We start from the raw sequence: 13,769 nt of genomic DNA, 5'->3' as shown, positions 1-13,769 counted from the left end.
AGCATAAGCAAAGGCCTGGAGGCTGAGGTGTGACCAGAAGCAAGGAGAGGCATGGGCTGGCTCAGTCCTTACAGCCTGCGACTCTCCATTGTGAGTTCAAGCTCCATGTTGGGCCTGGAGCCTACTTCAAATAAAAATTAAAAAAGAAAAAAAGAAAAGAAGAAGGTAGTGAGGGGTCCTTGAGGGTCTCTGGGCCAAGGCACCATGGAGGCAGGGAGCAGTGCGGAAGACAGGAGTGGGAGCATTAGGGAGCCCAGGGTGGGGCCCAGGCTAAGGAGTTTGAGCCTGTCTTAGTCTCCCCTTTCCCTGCCCGAGGAGCATGCCTGCAGCTGCTTGCGGGGAGATGCTTTGGTGAGAGTCTCTGTGCTGCTGCCTCTGTAGAGCTTGTACGGAGTCGGTGGGGATGGGAGGGCTCCGTGTCCTGTCCGGGCCATGCCGGTGGGCAGGGGCAGGCTGCTTCCCTCCTTCTCCTCCTGACAGCCGTGCCGGGAACTGACAATCTGCAGGCTGGCCAAGGACACCCGGGTACTGATGAGGCAGGAGGGAGCACTGTCCAGCATCAAACCCAGCGGAGGCCCAAGACAAGGGTCGGGGCCCGGCCAAGTATAGCGGAGGATGGAAGAATGGGACAGAGAGTGCAGACACATTTGCAAATGTTTGGCATCATCCAGGGTCCGGCTCTTTCTGCCAGCACGCTCCTCCTGCTCTGCCTTTGCTCTTGGTCCTTGTGCTTCATGATGTCCTTTGGCTGCCTGGGGCTCCCTGCTCAGTGGGCACTCTGCTTCTTCCTCTCCCTCTGCCTGCCACTCCCTGTCTCCCTCCCCTGTTCACGCTCTCTGGCTCGCTCTCTGTCAAGTACATAAATATATATAAAATCTTTATTAAAGAAAAGGACCCCCCCTTCATATTAGGAGTAATTGACAATTAAATGACCTGCATTATACTAACTCCTTTTTGCGTTAAAACTTTTCACCGTTATATCTACCTTTTTAATATACTTAGTCTCAGCTCTTCTCCTTTGGACATTATTGGGAATCACGGTTTTACAGACTCAGCCTGCTCAGTTAAACATGCTCATAACAAATATTATCAATTATCATTATTATTATTCTATGTAATTGGGTAGGATTCCCAGTGGGTGCCCTATTGAGCACTGCTCTGATCATTCCCGAAGCATCCTTTCCTTCTGGAGTAGGGCCTATTGAAGGCCTGTGAAGTTCAGTTTTCCTCCCAGGAGTCTTGCTGCCTTTGAGTGGAGTAAACGCTGGATGCCTGTGTGAGTGGGCGAGGGATTGCTAGATCATGTATCTGTCGAAGGGTGGAGTTCACTCTGATGGCTCTAGGTTAACCTATGTTATCATCCCACTTTTCTTAGACAACTTCCTTTCGTCCAGCACCAAGGTTTCTCCCATGCTGATGATTGTCCCATCAGGAGTCAGGCTTATGTCTTATGGACACTTGCTCCAGTTGCTCCCATCATCTTTGAAGGGTAGTGCCAGACACCAACCCGTTATTGGAGTTAGCTGTTACTCACTGCTATAAAGTGACACCCGCCTTACTAAAATTAAAAAAACATCAGAGTAATAAGTGCATATGGTTAAAACAACTCAGTTAGTACCGAGGGCTCTGCTCACCCACTTGCCCAATCGAATTCAATCACTTTTAATTTGTGGCTTTTTCTTGAGGTGGTTAATCAATATCTTTAGATGATATTCTTACCCTGGGAGACAGAATAGGTGAACGTGTAGGCTCTGGAGACCAGCAGTCTGGGTGTGAATTCTGGCTCTGGCCCTAGCTGGGTGCTTTGGGTAAATTACTTAACCTGTCTGAGCTTCAGTTCCTTTTATTACAGAGTCATGGGGAGAACTAATAGATGAGTTAATGCATACAAAGCACTTAGAACGGTGCCTGGTGCAAAGCAGGTAGTCCTCAGCCACAATAGTTAGTTTCATTCCCTTGATTTTTAAATTTTGATATGAGTTATTTATTTCTTACCAGGAGAGATAATGATTTCACTTACTTTTATACTTTTTCTTACACACTTCCCCAGCTTCTCCTCCTATCATGCTATCACTAATTTTATGTCCTCGATTAGAATTTTTCTAGTTGTAACCAGTTTTCTTACACTTTTGTGTCTTTTTTCTTTTTTTCTTAGCCTCTCAATTGCTGCCAGTATTTTTGGATTCCCCACTTTATACAATGAAGATATTAATCCTCCTTTCTTCAATGCTTCACCTCCCAATGTCTTTCATTGTACTTAAATTTACATATTGGAAATAAGTGCATTTAGTTCTCATATTTCAATGGTCTCTTTTGTTCCAAAGGTTAAAAATCAAAGAAGAAGGTTTACATATGGTGATGTTTTCAGTATTGTTTACTGTAGCGCTAACTTGTGAAATACAGTTGCACATGCTTTCTTGTACAGCTTTAGTTTTTCCTGATTTTCTAATTGCCTATGTTTTCACCTCTTGCAATGTTGCCTTCAACATTTCCTCCATTTCTTTTGAACTGTGCCTTATGTAAGTATTGTATCAAGTCCCCTTTCCCCATAGAACTCTTCACTTCTTATTCCATTCTGGGTTGGTTGCTCTCTAGGCCTGCTACGTGCCAGCTGTATTCCTCGGCTTCCTTCCTGTCTGGTAATTTTCGTGTTCCCTGGAGCTCATAATTTTCTGTCTCTTGGTTATTATCCTCCACCTTAGCACATAAACACACAAGCTTCTTTTTTTCTGCACCTCTTTATCAAGTCATTTTCTAAGAAATGATAACAAATGGTAACTTGTTATTCCCCATTTAGTTTCATTTCTTCTATCACCTTTTTGTTTTATTTTCTGGAAGTTTTCCTGGACTTTTCCAACCTTTCCTTAGACTTCTTTAGTTTGCCATCACTTTCTTTAAAGATCTCTCTTTTGTCCCATAATTTTTTAGTCCCTTTTCAGTGCATCCTGTTCTCATTTTATGAAGAGAACACCTTTCTAATCTCCCTGAGGACGTTGGAACAAGGTTTAAAAATTATTCCCTGTAATTAAAATTATGTATTTCTTCTGTTATCATTGTTTTTAAGGTTTATTAAGTCCGTTGATTTTTGTTATTGCTCTTGTTCTTTTTTTAAAGTAAGCTCTATGCCCTACATTGGTTTTGAACTCATGACCTTGACATCAAGAGTTGCAATCTGACTGAGCCAGCCAGGCTCCCCTTCTGGGTCATTTTTTATTGATCTTAGCCCCCCTTTCCATCTGGTCCTCTTTCTTATATATCGGATCCTAGATTGCCCATTTGTATTTAAAAGAGAGGTAAGTTAACTGTCAGGCTTTCCTGGAGAGTGATTGGATGAGGACCCCCTAGATGCCAGAAGACAGGTATTTTTTTTTTAGGATTTTATTTAGTTATTTGACAGAGAGAGACAGCCAGCGAGAGAGGGAACACAGGCAGGGGGAGTGGGAGAGGAAGAAGCAGGCTCCCAGCGGAGGAGCCTGATGTGGGGCTCGATCCCAGAACGTCGAGAACACGCCCTGAGCTGAAGGCAGACGCTTAACGACTGAGCCACCCAGGCACACCAAGAAGACAGTTATTTTATCTGGAGTCTTGCAGTTCTGCTTTTCCCCTTCTGGTGTAGACTTAGGCTGCTGTGAATATAGGATCAAGTGTGGGGTTGGTAACCTTCTTCCTGCTTCTCCTCCACCTCCTTCTTCAGTGTCCCTCTCCAAAGCTCTGCCTAGCAGACCATACTTGTGGCCTATTTGTTCTTGCTCTGTTTTTCTGATGGCACCTCCCTCTTGTCTTCTTTATTCAGCTATCAGTTCCCCATCCAATCTGCCTTCAAACATTTGTCTAAACCTCTGGATTCTTGTCGGCCCTGTTCTCCTTTCCCATTGGCAGTAGAATGAGGAGACGCAGTGTGTGGGTTCTTGAGTCCAGGAGGCAGATTTGAACCCAGTCTACCACTTACTTGATTTCTGACTCTGGGAAAGTCACGTAGTCTGTGCTGTAGTTTCTTATCTGTAAACAGGGATGTAAACGATACACTACTCAATGATTATTGGAAGAAGACAGGTTATTATTTGTAAAGTCTTAGAGCAATCACCAATGCAGAGCATAGGCCACACATGTGAGTCACTCTTTTCATTAGTTATGTTTACACCTCTAAGTACCTTTGCTATCATTTCATTCAGGTCTCAGGAGGGGTAGTTGATAAATGCTCTTTTGCCTTCTTCAAATAGTGTCTAGGAGCACATGGCTGGCTTATTTGGGAAAGCATGAGACTCTCGACCTTTGGGTTTTGAGTTTGATTGCAAATTGGGTGTAGAGATTTCAAAAAAAAAAAGTAAACTTAAGATATTAATGCTTAAATGTAATCAACATTTGCTGTCTTTCCTCATCTCCCAAGGCAAGAGAATAACAGAACTAAAATAAATTTTCTCTCTGTATAAGGATCTGTTCTTTTTTTTTTTAAGACTATGAAGAACTGGTAAGAATGGAATGGTGGACACCCTCATATAGTGAGAGTGTGAATGTGAATTGGTTTAATTTTTTTTTTCGCAATGTGGCTCTAGGTATGAAAAAATTTGTACGTGCTGATACCTTCTGACCTAGTCATCCTGCTTCTAGAGACATCTTAAGGAAACAATCTCAAACGCAAAATGCAAAGTTTTATACAAGGAGATTGTTGTTTGCACTATCATTGAGATGAAGAATTAGAAGCAGTCTAACGTTCGAAGTTGGAGGAGGATAGCAGAGAGAAGAGGGCACATTTGGGAGGGCTCAGCAGTCCTAGCAGAGCTGGAGGGATTGCCCCAGGACTCAGCAGGTCTCTGAGGATTAAGAATTTGGCAGAAGCAAGGAGGACACAGGCTGGGAAAGCTGTGGCACCAGGAAATTGATCAAGGCAAAGACTGGTTCACAATGCAAGACATCATTGTGGAATGAGAAGAGTCATTTACAAATAAACACATATACAGTTGACCCTTGAATAACACAGGTCTGAACAACATAAATCTACTTCTACGCAGACTTTTTCGTTAAATATACGTACAGTACTATATATGTACTTTCTCTTCCGTATGATTTTCTTAACATTTTCTTTTTCTGTAGCTTACTGTATTGCACGAATACAGTACATAATACATATAACATAGAAACTATGTGTTGATCAGCTCTTTATGTTATTGGTAAGTCTTCTGGTCAAGAGTAGGTTATTAGTGGTTAAGTGATGGCAACGTCAGAAGTTATGTATGAATTTGAACGCACGGGGTTGGATTCAGCACCCTTAACCCCTGTGTTGTTGAAAAATCAACTGTACATGAATAAATGTTTTTGTATATTCAAGGGAGTAGAGCACAGTCATCACAAACATGGGATTTGGATCAGAGACACTCGGGTTCATGTCCTGGCTCTAGCACTGTTGTGAACACGTGGACTAACCTAAGTTCAGGTGCTGCTGTCTTCCCCATTCAAGTGGGAGCCACAGGAGCACCCACCTACTGGGTGTGTGAAGATGGTCATTGAGGGAGCACGTAAGGAGCCCTGCCTGTCATAGACACTTGATCCGTATTAGCTCTTAGCAATTAGTAAACACACACGTTCCTGACTTCGAGGAATTTCCAGAGCATTTGTCCCATCTTTTCTTCTGTGTTTGGTTGTATTGCTTCTATAACTTCTCAGATGGCAGTCTCCTTGTCCGATTATCTTCTCCTTGTGCCCCAACAGGACGGCAGGAGTCTGACGTGCCTTGGGAGTGAGCTGGAGTGAGGTGAGTAACTTTCATTAAATATCAGATGGCAGAAGCCAGTAGACAGACAAGCGCATCAGGTAAAGTCTACTTTGGCATTTGTAGCCGTCCCAGAGGAAAGCACCAGAGACCTGGCCCCTCGCTGCTTTCTGCTGCTACAGCTGGCTCACATTTGACGCCATGATTTGTTCTCTCTTCCCCAGAGGTGAAGTGACACCTCCTTTCAGCCAGGACTCAGACGCAGCTGTAGGGAAAACTCTGAGATCCCTCCCCCTAATGGCACCATGACCTCAGGAGCCCATGGGCTCAGCCCAGGTAGTCAACTTCCACTTCTCCGGATGATTCCTAGAATTGCAGGCATGCCTCCAGCTGAGTTAACCTACAGAGGAGTTAGTCCCTTGAAGTGTCCTTGATCCCCCAAGAGGGGCCAAGGGGAGTCCCCAACCCAGGGGTCTGTAGGGACACTCTGTCCTGTTTTCTTCTCAGGTCATGACCAAGATGCTCATTTACTCCCACCCCTGCCACACTTCAAATCCATCAAATGACCCAGAAGTGAGGCAGGACAGCCCACAGGAAGGTGGGGGCCAGAAAAAGGGAAAGGAGGGAAGAAAGGGGTCCTGAGGCAGGTTGTGGGAAGAAGGTAGACCAGCAACCTTGGAGGCTTCTCCTGCCCTCTTGCCTGTGCAAGTGTCCAGCATGGCTCAGGATGACTGTGGGGCTTCAGGACAGAGGCCATTCCTTCCAGCTGTCACACTGCTGCTAGCCTGACTGCTCGGTGAGAGTACATGGGCCACTGACCTAGACCCCAGTGTGGTCTTTGCCACCTCCCACCTGTGTGACCTGGAGTGCCTTACCTAACCTTCCCTGTAAAATGAGAATATTTCCTTGCGTTGTTATGAGGATCAAATATAATGTGTTTCTCTGGTTTGAGCCAGACCTGTTACAAAGTGTGTCCTCCCTAAGTATTGTTGCTGTCCACTCTACCTGGAACCTGTTAGTGCCAGGTAGAAACCTCCCCTTCCCTAGCATCCCCTGGCCCCCCACGGCTGAGGGCAGGTGTCCTGTGTCCCCACTATAAACATCTGCTTATCAAATATGAAAGAGGAGCAGGAACTGATTCTATTGATCTCAATATCCCTGCCTAGGCCAGCTCTCAGCTATTTCCTTGCCCCCCCCCCCGCCGCTGATCCATAAATACAGAGATTTAGCGCTGTGGCTTCCCTCAAGCTAAGCCCTGGTTTCCTCTCTCCCTTAGTGAAGCAGGAAAAGAAAAAAAAAACTAAACAAACCTTCATTTATTTCTTTCCATCTAGAAAGCGAAGCACTTGTCGAGGAAGTCATCAAGTGTTTCCAGAACTCAGTGAGCCGAGAGGAACTGCACTTCTTGCTGACCGACCATGAAGCCTGGGAGAGATTCATGGCTAAGGCCACATTGTCCAGGTAACGCCCGAGGAGGCCCCAGGATGTTCACCCAGGTCTCTGCGGGGCAGTATCCTGGGGTTGGGGTTGAGTATGCTCCTTCTCAACAACCCATGAGGAATATGTCTTCCCTGACATTTGTTGGCAGTGAATGGACTCGGATTGAGAAGAAGTGAACCTGCAGAGGGCAGGTGATGGGACCTTGGCCTTAACCCAAAGCAGACCTGTCTCTGCCTTGGTCTCTTCATCTGCTTCATTTTATCATGAAGAAACGAAGATAATGCATGTAAAAGGCTTAGAATACTGACTGACACATAGTAGGTCCTCAGTTAATGTTAACTTTTTAGAAGATTGCTGTGAAGAGACAGGGGCCAAGGGTCTTCTTCCTGGAGATGTGGGCCAAGCATGGCTTCCTACGGGACAAGTCAGAGCAGTGACACCTTAGTCTGGCCCCTGGGGATTCGGACTAGAGCCTTCCCTCCCCATCTAATGAGTTCTAGGAACATTCAAGATCCTGCTGGCCCACGAGGTGTGGAGGCTGGAGTGGAACTGGACCGAGCTGATTGGATCCTGACTCCATCTCTGCCCAGCTCTGGGGCTCTGGAGCTATATGTCTTGGAGTCTCAGATTTGTCATTTATTCAATGGAAACAATAATTCAATCTGATAAGATTGTGATGAAGGGGCGCCTGGGTGGCACAGCGGTTGGGCGTCTGCCTTCGGCTCAGGGCGTAATCCCGGCATTACGGGATCGAGCCCCACATCAGGCTCCTCCGCTATGAGCCTGCTTCTTCCTCTCCCACTCCCCCTGCTTGTGTTCCCTCTCTCGCTGACTGTCTCTATCTCTGTAGAATAAATAAATAAAATCTTAAAAAAAAAAAAAGATTGTGATGAAGGCCTTAGTGTGAATGTGTGGTGAAAGGTGAGGAACCAAGTGCAGTCATGCTGCTCAAAGGCCCAGGAGACCTGGATCAGGGCCAGAGCTGGCGGTCAGGATAGAGAACGGGGGGTCCTGGTTGGAGGACTATGTAGGCTTGGGCAGCAGGGCTGGGACTGAGTGAAACTCTAGGGCACAAAACCTGAGGAGTCCAGGGTCTGGCATAGGTCCTATGATTGGGAGAGAAGACATTTCTTCAAACCTTTCTTTGATCTCGTCACCACCGGGCATATGGGGACATGCAGGGCTGTTTCCTCCATACATGTCTGGGAGCTGGTGGGTCTTGACTACCATTTGGAAGCCTCTTCTCTTCTACATAGAGCAACCCCAGAGCAATAGAACGAGGTGTGTGGCTTTGTGACAACTCCAGCTCCACGGGGGCAGCTGCCAATTCTGTACTCTTTGGGGGATTCTGAGCCTCAGAGGTCCCCAGCAAAGAAGAAAGTGCTTCCTCCACTAATTTGCCCAAATGGAGGTCATTTCCGGCTTAGGGATTCATATAGAAGGTTCCCAAAGTCTCTTCAATCTTTAAGAGATGTTGGAAAGTTGCACATGGCCTTGGGGTACCACCTAGAGTATGAATTAGGCTGGTGACACCTGTGAGGTCGGGGTGCTGGGTGGTGGCTCGGGAGTCCATGCCATGAGCTGGAGAGTCTGAGGGGAAGCAGGGTAGTGGGTGTCCTCCCTCACAGTCAGTTGGGACAGTGGCTGGGCCCCAGCAGAGGACATCAGGCTGGGGGGAGAGAGCGGGTGCCAAGCAAGATGCTCGAAAAGGTGCCTTCCCACTCCGAGGTTTTGTTTTCTCAAATTCCAAGTGCCCAGAGTTAGCCAAACTGCAAAGTCTGAGAACACAGCCCCTAAGACTGCTTTACTGTTGGGACCCACTGCAAATTGGGGAGGATGTCCCCAAAGCACCCTGTGATTGCATGATTCCCTGGAAGCACTCACCGAGCTCAGTGAGAGCTGTCACTGTCAGTTATGCTGTGTTACAGGGAAGAATACAGGTTTGCATCAACCAACAAGAGAGACACTTGGGGCAGAGCCTGGGAGGGTTTCAGTGCAAAGCATAAGTTGTCCTCGGGAGACCTTACTGTCCTGTATTCAGTGTGTGGCGGTGCACTTGGAGCATTGCCCACCAGGGAAGCTCACACTGTGAAAGTATAAACAATGATTGTGATACTTACTAAAATGATAAGAAGACTTAATTCATGCCCTAGCTGTCAAGAGTATTGTCACAGGGGAGAGAGATGGGGCTCACCTCAGTATACCATGAAGACAGCTAGGAATTTATAGTCAAGGTGCAGGGGATGGGAAATTGTAAGAGGAGACATCAAGGTGAGGGGATTCTTGCTAACCTGACTCAATGGGTTCTTGCTAAGACTTGCGACAGGTTGTGAAGGACAGAGCACCGAAGACCAAGGTCAAGGCCTCGTCAAGAGGAGGGCAGAGATGAGCCCAGATAACATTTGGTCAAGGAAAGAGTCTTTGTCATGCTCAGTGTACAGTTTTTTGTTTTTGTTTTTTTTTAAAGATTTTATTTATTTATTTGACAGAGAGAGAGAGAGCCAGCGAGAGAGGGAACAAAAGCAAGGGCAGTGGGAGAGGAAGAAGCAGGCATCCAGCAGAGGAGCCCCATGGGGGCCCGATCCCAGAATGCCGGGATCACGCCCTGAGCCGAAGGCAGACGCCAAAGGACTGAGCCACCCAGGCGCCCCTCAGTGTACAGTTTTATTGGGGCTCAATCACATGCTCCCGCATGGCTGACCTGTCATCCTCAGCTCCCCCTGGAGGTCACACTAAGGAGTTTCTGGTTCCTCCTTAGGTCAGAACTGACAGCACGTGACCCAAAGCCCCCATCATACATCATCTCTGAGTCTGGCCAGTGGCCAAAGGCCCAGGCAAAGGAAGAGAGTCCTATCATTCTAGGACACTCGACATCCTAGGTGGGGCCTCGAGATCACTTCCCAGTGCCAAGGGCAAAGGGCAGACCTCTCTGTGGGTGAGGTTAATCCCTCAGTACACACGAAGATTCTGCAAATGAAGGTTTTCTGCTCCAACCCACTTCCCTTTGTTCATCTACGGAGTTCCCAGGCTACAAACACTGTGGTCCTGACTGTGTGGACCTGTCCTTGCCTGCGAATCATCTTCATTCAGTACCCACCACTCAAGAGCTTCTTAAGTTGACATGGACTGACTTATTCCCCAATGGACCATGTGTGACGGACCATGAGCAATGTACAGAGTGTGTTTAACTTTGCAAGACCAGGTCCTCACATTTGTAAAATTCTTTTCCATTTGATTTACAGTAAACGTTCTGTGGTTTATGTAGGATCAATGGAATGAAGCCCACTTTACAGATCAGCTTGTCTTAATCACTTGACCCTCATAGTTACAGGGAGGAGGCAGATGCAGTCCGTGAAGGTCTGGACAAGCTGGAAAGAGCCAATGTCAAGCTGTCTAGGGAGAGTCTTTTGAGTGTTTCCCCAGGTGAAACTGGATCTTGAGGAGCGTATAAGAAAGCTCCGCGAGCTCGCAGATGATGTTGACAGGGTGCACAAGACCTGCACCCGCTCCAACATGGTAGCCGGCTCCTCTGGCGCTGCGTCTCGCCTCCTGACCCTCCTTGGTCTGGGGCTGGCACCTTTCACCGCAGGGACGAGTCTGACACTCTCCGCAGCTGGAGCGGGGCTGGGAGCCGCAGCCGCTGTGACCCAAGTGTCTACCAGCATTGTGGAATACTCAAGCGAGTCGTCCGCACAAGCCCAAGCCAGTCAACTGACATCAAGTGAATTTGACAGAGGGGAGATAGCTGCAAGGCTTCTGCATGACAATATACCCCAATTTTTTTTCCTCAACAGATAAATTCGTTCAAGCCCTGCCAAACATTGCAAAGAATGTTCGTGCCATCAAGCTCACCAGAGTCAAACCTAGCCTAGTAGACAAGGGCAGGCGCGTCATGACAGCTCAGAGTGTCTCAGTTCGAAGTGGCAGGCAGGTGATAAAAGCTTTTAGAGGTAGTGCTCTGGCAGTGACCAAAGGAGCCCGGATCATGGGTGCGGCCACCCCAGGTGCCTTCCTTGCAATGGATGTGTACAACCTTGTGAAAGACTCAAGGCACTTGTAGGAGGGGGCAAAGGCAGAGTCAGCTGAAGAGCTGAGGCAGGATGCCCGGGAGCTGGAGCGCAAGTTGGAGATAGTCACCAAGATCTATGAAAGTCTGACGGAGGGCCCGACTCCATGACCCCCAGCAGGGAAGGGAGCAGGGACCTGTGTGGGACAAAGACATGCAGGTTCCTTATTAGAGGGGAAGAGAGTGCAAAATAAAGGTTTTGGGATGGGGTGTTGAGGAGTTGGGCATTTCTGTACTGAGCCCAGTGAGGGAGGGGTTCATGCAATGGCACAAGGGTGGGGGGAACGTTTGGCAAGTTGTTGTTGCTCTGTGGGGCCGGCGTGTGCTGCGAGACCACTGAAGTTCCAATGAAATTCTAAAGGTGGTTTTGGAAAAGTGGTTGATTTGAAATAAGAAAAAAAAAAGGTGGGGGTTGGTGGTGTTGAATAGAAAAGAGAAAGCAGATGCCAGTGACAGGTCAAGGAACCTTGCCATATGTCGAGGAGATGGACCAGCTTGGGGCAAAGAGATACCGCCTCTCTGAGCCTCAGTGTCCTCATCACTTGGGGGGGGTGGGGGACAATGTATTGCAGATCCGTGTGGCTTTCCCAATCTTGTCTTCTACAGACAGCCTCAATAAATATGGACTGATGCATCGTACCTTCGTTGTGTTCACGTGGGGCTCGCCTGGGCTCTGGAGGCCTGACTTCCCCTCCCGATGGGCATGTCTTCTGAGATCTCGGGGAGCAAGTCCTCCATTGCTCCTCCTCCTTGCTCACTGGGCTCCCGCTCTCCCATCTGGTTATCCTCCTCAGACCTCAGCACCCCGCAGACTCCACCGGGACTCCCGGGGATGCTTGCGTACATCTGGCGTTGGGCTGAACACAAGTGTGTTCTCAGCCAGTGTCCAGAATCGGGATTGAAGGGACAGGTGGCTGTGTTTTTCTGGTGGGCAGGATGACTGAGCCCTGAAAGCCACAGACTTCCTCCTCCCTCCCTCCCTCCCTAACTGGAATGCTAGCACCTCAAGGCCTCCCCTTCCCCACCACGGTGTCATGTGATTCTCTCTTCCTTCTTTCTTTCCCAGACTCCACCTGACATCCCTTCCTCCCAGTCCCTCATCCTGCCCTATTTCTGGGAGGGGACTCCTGGCCATCCTTGTTCCTGTGGCTTCACCAGCGCAGCCATTGGATTCTGGGGGGAAAGGCGGGAAAAGCCTCACGTAGCTTTCTGGTCTAGTTGTCCCTCAGGACTCATGGCCAGGGATTTTCTGCGCTGGGGTTAAAGAGAAGGAGGCATCGGGGATTTCCCCAGCGTTAAGGAATCGAGCCCTTAATTTCTTTCCACGGGCCTGTTGTTCTTCCGTGCCAGGCGAGCAGTGTGGGAAGTTGAGGAGGGAGGTGGGGTGCCTGGGGGGATTCAAGGTGCAAGCCTCACCCAGAACCCCCCCCCCCCACATACTGGATGGCATATTAGCCTGAGAAGATGCATGCCAGCACGCTAGGATTTGGGGACCAAGGGACGGCATGGGGAACTCCAGGGCCCCCAGGTAGACAAACTGCCGCAGCCAGGCCTGGGGCCAAGGCAGGAATCTAACCAGCCAGAAAGAGGCCGTTGTTGCAGGCTCTACTCAAAGCAAGTAGTCTTGTTATCCAGGCTTCCTAATCCTCGGTGAGTGGAATAATGCTCATCTCCACGGCTTTTTATTTTTCTCACCATCCTTTATGCATCCTGTTAGAGACCTAAACTGGGAACTGCAAAGCCTCTGTGGTGTCCCACGGGAGGCAGGCGTGAGCAGGGTGTGAGGTTTGAGGCCTTCGGATAGTTAGCGTGGGGTATCGCGAGGAGCAATAGATCAGCCGCCCCGGTTCTGGTCNCGGCATTCTTTGAACGTCATCATCCATCCAGCAGGGAGGGCCCTTGGTGGGGCCAGCCTCTCAGATCGAAGACAGTGGGACCCGGGAACCGTCCCTCCCCATCACATGATGCATGGGGCTGTGGAGAGTTCCCCGTGCTGGCCTCAGCCACAGGACAGTGTGTGGTACGGTAGGTGAATACTTAGCTTTTGAAGAACGTGCCAAGTAATTTTCCAGAGTGGTTGTACACCGTTTGCTCCGTATCCTCACCAGTACTTGGAATTGGGGATTTCATTCATTGTAGCCATTCCCATGGGAGTGTGGTGGTGTCTCTCTGAAGGTTTAACTTGCGTTTCCCTGATGATAATGTCAGTTATCTTACCATAACCTTAGGAACTATTCCTATATCTTCTTTTTGTGACGTGTCTTTTACTCTGTTGCCCGCAGAGCCGGGGGGCTCAGGCGGTTAATATCATGATCTTGGTTTTGGCTCACATCGTGATCTCAGGGGTGTGGGATCCAGCCTTGCGACAGGCAGGGAGTGTGCTTCCCCTCTTCCTCTCCCTCTGCCCCTCCCCCTGCTTACGTACTCTCTCTCTCTCAAATAAATAAACAAAAATAAACCTATCGCCCCCCCCAAACAGTTGAGTTGTAGTCTTATTATTGAGTTGTACGAATTTTTAGTATGTTCCAGATGCAAGTCATTGAATATTTTCTCCTG

General features: G+C 48.3%; 1 long non-coding RNA gene and 1 pseudogene across 1 annotated transcript; both read left to right on the top strand.

The window, feature by feature from the left end:
• Window positions 1–4,582: 4,582 nt before the first annotated feature.
• On the top strand, window positions 4,583–7,922 carry LOC121104420. Its single transcript, XR_005836749.1, has 3 exons — window positions 4,583–5,749; window positions 7,042–7,168; window positions 7,296–7,922. It is a non-coding gene; the product is annotated as an uncharacterized LOC121104420 (long non-coding RNA).
• Window positions 7,923–9,390: 1,468 nt separating this feature from the next.
• Window positions 9,391–11,506, top strand: LOC103676553 (annotated as a pseudogene).
• Window positions 11,507–13,769: the final 2,263 nt, after the last annotated feature.

The sequence above is a fragment of the Ursus maritimus genome, unplaced genomic scaffold (assembly GCF_017311325.1).
Source record: "Ursus maritimus isolate PB19 unplaced genomic scaffold, ASM1731132v1 scaffold_21, whole genome shotgun sequence".
In the NCBI taxonomy this organism is placed as follows: Eukaryota; Metazoa; Chordata; class Mammalia; order Carnivora; family Ursidae; genus Ursus; species Ursus maritimus.
The sequence above is the reverse complement of the archived record's forward strand: the minus strand, read 5'-3'. Positions and strand labels throughout refer to the sequence as shown.